Source organism: Somniosus microcephalus, unplaced genomic scaffold (genome assembly GCF_052327205.1).
Source record: "Somniosus microcephalus isolate GS21.2 unplaced genomic scaffold, FLI_Smic_1.0 unresolved_chr9, whole genome shotgun sequence".
Taxonomy (NCBI): domain Eukaryota; kingdom Metazoa; phylum Chordata; class Chondrichthyes; order Squaliformes; family Somniosidae; genus Somniosus; species Somniosus microcephalus.
The window spans coordinates 5671438-5677549 of NW_028225187.1; the positions used below are offsets into that span (position 1 = coordinate 5671438).

The following is a 6112-nucleotide window of genomic DNA, read 5'->3' on the forward strand; positions in this document are numbered from 1 at the left end:
TATCCACTGTGGCCGATTTTCCTGCTGGATTTTAATGCAAGAACGCTGCACGTGGAGTATTGGTATAAGGGATGTAGAATATCCATGCTGCCTGGCAGAAGACTGATCGATGAAGCGATTGTTCCCATTGGAAACAGGAAGGCAGCAGCAGTATGCTCACCACTGTTCATTTCACGGAATCAAAGACTCCATTTTTAAACAATAGATGAGTTTGCAAAAATTAAAAGTTACTCACGTCTCTGGGTGGGCTCGAACCACCAACCTTTCAGTTAACATCCGAGCGCGCTGGCCCATTGCGCCACAGAGACAGACATGAAAATGTTTGCAATTGGAATTATTCCACATGAACCCATGTGATTATGTGCCAGAGTCTTCACAGCAGAGGCACCGATTTCGAAGCAAATGAGAAGCTGCGTGGGGCCAAACCACCGTCAGGGTAGTCGTGGCCGAGTGGTTAAGGCGATGGACTCGAAATCCATTGGGGTTTCCCCGCGCAGGTTCGAATCCTGCCGACTACGGCACCGAGGACGTCGTCCCAAATGATCGGTTTTTACTTAATTTGAACTGCTGCCTTTCGGTTCCTCTGCCGAGATTCAAAGCGACAATTAAACAAAGTTTCAAGCAGAAAGTATAACAAGCACTTCACCCCATTATGACATTACGAGAGGCCTAAGCCAAAGGAGAAAACTACGTTATTTAACGCTCTTGAAACCCTCAAAGCAATTTTAACCGTCGAAAATATTTTATTTTGCAACCCATTGAAGAAAATGCACGTCTTCCACGCAGCCACCTTCCAGTTGATGCTGCTTCCGACTGCGATGCTTACTTAATGAACTAAGGCAGACGAGCCACAGTTCTCAACACCGCCGGCCTAAATCGGTACATTAGATCATAAGAAATAGGAGCAGGATTTGGCCATGCGGCCCTCGATCATGCTCCGCCATTCAATAAGATCATGGCTGATCCTCTACCTCAACTGAAAATTACCGACCTAGCCCCATATACCTTGATTTCCGTAATGTACATATCCATCTCAGTTAGGAATGTACTCAACGACTGAACCAACAGAGCCCTCTCCGTTAGAAAACTCCAAAGATACACAACCCTTACAATGAAGCAATTTCTCCTCATCTCAATCTTAAATGGCCGGCCCCTTATTCTGAAACTTTGACCCCTAGTTCGGGCTCCACAGCCAGGGTAAGCAACCTCTAAGAATCCGCCCAGTCATGCCATGAAAGAATTTATATGTTCTTCCTTCGTAGCGTCTGCTGAATTCATTTCACCACAGAAAACTATGTTTAGCTGGATGGACAACAAGCAGGAAAAACAATGCAGCCAAAGATTTATTCTCCAACCACATTCCCTGAGGCACGCGGCCATACAAAGGGACAAAAGCAGCACACAAGAGAAAAGGCGATTTGAATCCCGTTCGTAGTGTCGAATTTCCTCAATTTGACCGAACGCCATATGAAGCAACAATTTGAATCAGATATTGCATTTAATTTCAGTCGCAAAATGTTAAGCGATCACACACTGCAAACCGTACACAAAAAGAAAATCACAAGGCCCGTGCGAGGCACTAAACCGCATTCAAATACAGCAACCAAATCAGTTAGCGTCAAAGATTTTGTCATTAGAAATTCATACCTCTAGCATTTGGCTGAAAACAAGAGATTGCAGGGGCTGCTCGCTTCTCGGCCGCGGCGCCAGCGACAGCAACAAGTCATCCGCTCACAGCTGAGTCCTCCAACGTACTGGAACTGCATGTGACAGAGCAGTTCAATCCTCAGGCCCTGATTGGACACATTCAATGGGGGTGTTCTCGCGCCGCTCTATGTGATTGGTTGGTTGTTGTCATGTGATCAGGGTGCAGAGCGGTGCAAGGAAGCTGCAGTTCTCTGGCAATTGTTATAGTTGCAAGCTTTCCATTCTAATCCATGTATGTGTAAACCTGAGGAAAGTGTAGTAAAGGGTTTTCAGAATGGATTTTCCTGTTGGATTTTAATGCAAGAACGCTGCACTTGGAGGAGTATTGGTATAAGGGATGTAGAATATCCATGCTGCCTGGCAGAAGACTGATCGATGAAGCGATTGTTCCCATTGGAAACAGGAAGGCAGCAGCAGTATGCTCACCACTGTTCATTTCACGGAATCAAAGACTCCATTTTTAAACAATAGATGAGTTTGCAAAAATTAAAAGTTACTCACGTGTCTGGGTGGGCTCGAACCACCAACCTTTCAATTAACAGCCAAACGCACTGGCCCATTGCGCCACAGACACAGACACGAAAATGTTTGCAATTGGAATTATTCCACATGAACCCATGTGATTACGTGCCAGAGTGTTCACAGCAGAGGCACCGATTTCGAAGCAAATGAGAAGCTGCGTGGGTCCAAACCAGCGTCAGGGTAGTCGCGGCCGAGTGGTTAAGGCGATGGACTAGAAATCCATTGGGGTTTCCCCGCGCAGATTCGAATTCTGCCGACTGCGGGACCGAGAACGTCGTCCCAAATGATCGTTTTTTGCTTAATTTGAACTGCTGCCTTTCGGTTCCTCTGCCGAGATTCAAAGCGACAATCAAACAAAGTTTCAAGCAGAAAGTATAACAAGCACTTCACCCCATTATGACATTACGAGAGGTTTAAGCCAAAGGAGAATACTACGTTATTTAACGCTCTTGAAACCGTCAAAGCATTTTTAACCGTCGAAAATATTTTATTTTGCAACCAAATTATGTTGTGTATTGCAAGCAGGAAGTTGTTGTAAGTAAAGTGTGATAAAATCAGTGCGATTTGATTGTGTGTAGCAAAAGAGGTTCTTATTGTTGGTGTGAATAAGAATGCTAACAGCAGAGGATGGTTTCGGTCCATCGATCACTCGGTTACAGGCCCAGCACCCTTCCGCTGCGCCACTCCGCTGTCGGCTGGTGTAGAATGCCGGCTGGTGTTTAGCTTCCGATGCCCCACGGTGCTGTGTGTTAGCGAGACAAATTTCAGCTTCCAGGCTGTGTTGAAAGCTGCAGCATGGCCGTCAAACAGCCCAGAGACCCGGACCCCGCAGCACCCGTGTTGGCAGGCTCACATGGCTGCGTAATTTCACAAGGACACTCAGTATTACTCCACCGACAATGGGACAGACACAAAATGACACACTGAAAACTAGCAAGGGTCTTTCTCGCCACACAAAGGGAGGGATAGAGAAATACACTGAATAAACAAGAGAGAGAGAGAGAGACAGACCGAATAACACAAGGGAGAGACAGAGACTGAGGGAAATCCGAGACTTCGAAAGAAACAGAGAGGGTTTGTAGACAGACAGGGAAACGGAGACTGAAATGAAGAGACAGACTTGCATGAAGGTGCTTTCTGATGTGTAAAGAAATTCCCTGTTGTGTAAAGATGTTCCCCGTTATATAAAGTTGTTCACTGTTGCGTAAAGATGTTCTCTGTTGAGTAAAGGTTTTTCCTGTTGTTTAGAGATGCTGTCTGCTTTGTAAAGATGTCCGCTATTGAGTAATGTGTTTCCTGTTGTGTAAAGGTTCTCCGTGTTGTGCAACGGTGTTCCGTCTTGTGTGAAGGTATTCCTTGTTGTGTAAAGGCCTAAGACCACCATCTGGTGCTGGAGAGGCGGCGCTGCAGGAATGCGTTGAGAGAAAGGGGAAGGCCAAGGCTGCTCCAAGTTTGCAGCATTTGCAGCTTATGTTGGTGCGAATAACGTGATTAGAAAGTTGTGTGGCAGATTCTTGTGTTTACTGCAAGAAGGAAGTTGCTGTAAGTAAAGTGTAAAGTGTGATAAATAAAACGTGACGCATTGAGCCTGAAATGTATCATAATTATAAGAGGAGAGAACAATAGGAAAAGTTTGCCCAGCGAATCACAACTTCCTCAGACTAATGGTATGAAAAACACATCTGACTCACATCCTGAAGTCAGAGCCCAGATCCCACCACCCTTTTTTTTACAGAATGGATCTTCTCTTAACCATGTCTTAATGTAACTTTCACAGTCTGGATAGGTTAGATTGAACAAAAGATACTCGTGTTACATTAATCGGATTGGAGCACAGGAGCAAATGGGAGGGGCTGTTGAACCGGCAAGATTGGAAGGGCGAACGGGGAAACGACAGAGAGATGGTGGGTGCGAGTTTGACAGCAATGGGGGGCGCGGTCGGTAGATTGTAAGAAATGGAAGAAACAAAATTGTAAAAGTGGTGCATATCTGAATAAGTGAGAGGCAGCAGGTGTGGAGACGAGTGAGTGAACGAGCTGAATTTAGCTGGTTGGGTGGCGGTGTTTGTCGTGTTCGGGCCAATTATGCACAAGAGGAAATTCTGCAATCAGATCAATCTGCCAATAACAACTGAAGGAAAATGTGACATAATACTGAACAAAACTGCCGTGCCTGCACGGTTTACGGCTGTTGGCCAAGCGACGAAATTTCCAAATGCCGCAATATCAGGCAGTTAGTGGGATTCGACCCCTCGCCCCCGCAAGACATTGAAATCTTGATCCAGCGCCTCAGACCGCTCGGCCACGCTACCACATCAAAACTGGCTGGAATCTGAAACTAGTGACTGGTGATTGAAAAGTGGCTTGGTCTTGTAAGTAAAAGGGGAAACAAAATGAAATTAAATTCGTGATCGGCAAACTCTCTTCTGATGCAACCCACTAGATCAGAAGAAGCTACCTGTTCACAGGGCAACACTGATAAATAGATCTTTGTTGGAACACACCCTTTGTAAATTTAATTAATAATTTATCCCTGTTGTGTATTGCAAGCAGGAAGTTGTTGTAAGTAAAGTGTGATAAAATCAGTGCGATTTGATTGTGTGTAGCAAAAGAGGTTTTTATTGTTGGTGTAAATAAGAATGCTAAGCAGAGGATGGTTTTGATCCATCGATCTCTGGGTTATGGGCCCAGCACGCTTCCACTGCGCCACTCTGCTGTCGGTTGGAGCACAATGCAGGCTGGTGTTTAGCTTCCGATGCCCCACGGTGCTGTGTGTTAGCGAGACAAATTTCAGCATCCAGGCTGTGTTGAAAGCTACAGCATGGCCGTCAAACAGCCCAGAGACCCGGACCCCGCAGCACCCGTGTTGGCAGGCTCACATGGCTGCGTAATTTCACAAGGACACTCAGTATTACTCCACCGACAATGGGACAGACACAAAATGACACACAGGAAACTAGCAAGGGTCTTTCTCGCCACACAAAGGGAGGGATAGAGAAATACACTGATTAACAAGAGAGAGAGAGAGAGAGAGACAGACCGAATAACACAAGGGAGAGACAGAGACTGAGGGAAATCCGAGACTTCGAGAGAAACAGAGAGGGTTTGTTGGCAGACAGGGAAACGGAGACTGAGATGAGGAGATAGTCTTGCATGAAGGTGCTTTCTGCTGTGTAAAGAAATTCCCTGTTGTGTAAAGATGTTCCCCGTTATATAAAGTTGTTCACTGTTGCGTAAAGATGTTCTCTGTTGTGTAAAGGTTTTCCCTGTTGTTTAGAGATGTTGTCTGCTTTGTAAAGATGTCCGATATTGAGTAATGTGTTTCCTGTTGTGTAAAGGTTCTCCGTGTTGTGCAACGGTGTTCCGTATTGTGTGAAGGTATTCCTTGTTGTGTAAAGGCCGAAGACCACCATCTGGTGCTGAAGAGGCGGCGCTGCAGGAATGCGTTGAGAGAAAGGGGAAGGCCAAGGCTGCTCCAAGTTTGCAGCATTTGCAGCTTATGTTGGTGCGAATAACGTGATTAGAAAGTTGTGTGGCAGATTCTTGTGTTTATGTCAGTTATACTATAGCTAAGCTTCGGCCTTGTATATCATTTGTTCACTTGTAGATTACATCAATCGGCATAGTCGGCAGGATTGTAGACACTGGCCGATCCCACACGAAAGTTGAGCGAGAAAGGATGAGTACATTTAAATTACCACCCATAAATTCGAAAGCTCACAACGTCCTGTGAGAATCGGTAGGTCTGCGATTAAAAGCACATAGGTAGACAGACTCGAGAAAGGGGTGCAATCTGATAAGCTGGGAAGGTGCAAATTCCACTAAGCCGGGGAGGCAGCAAAATCCTCTAAGCCGCGGAGGGGGCAAAATCCTTTAGGTCGGAT

At 45.7% G+C, this 6112-nt stretch overlaps 1 non-coding gene across 1 annotated transcript; it reads left to right on the plus strand.

Annotated features, from left to right (window-relative positions):
• Window positions 1–436: 436 nt before the first annotated feature.
• trnas-cga (transfer RNA serine (anticodon CGA)) lies at window positions 437–518 on the plus strand. Its single transcript has one exon. It is a non-coding gene; the product is annotated as a tRNA-Ser (tRNA).
• The last annotated feature ends 5594 nt before the right edge of the window (window positions 519–6112 follow it).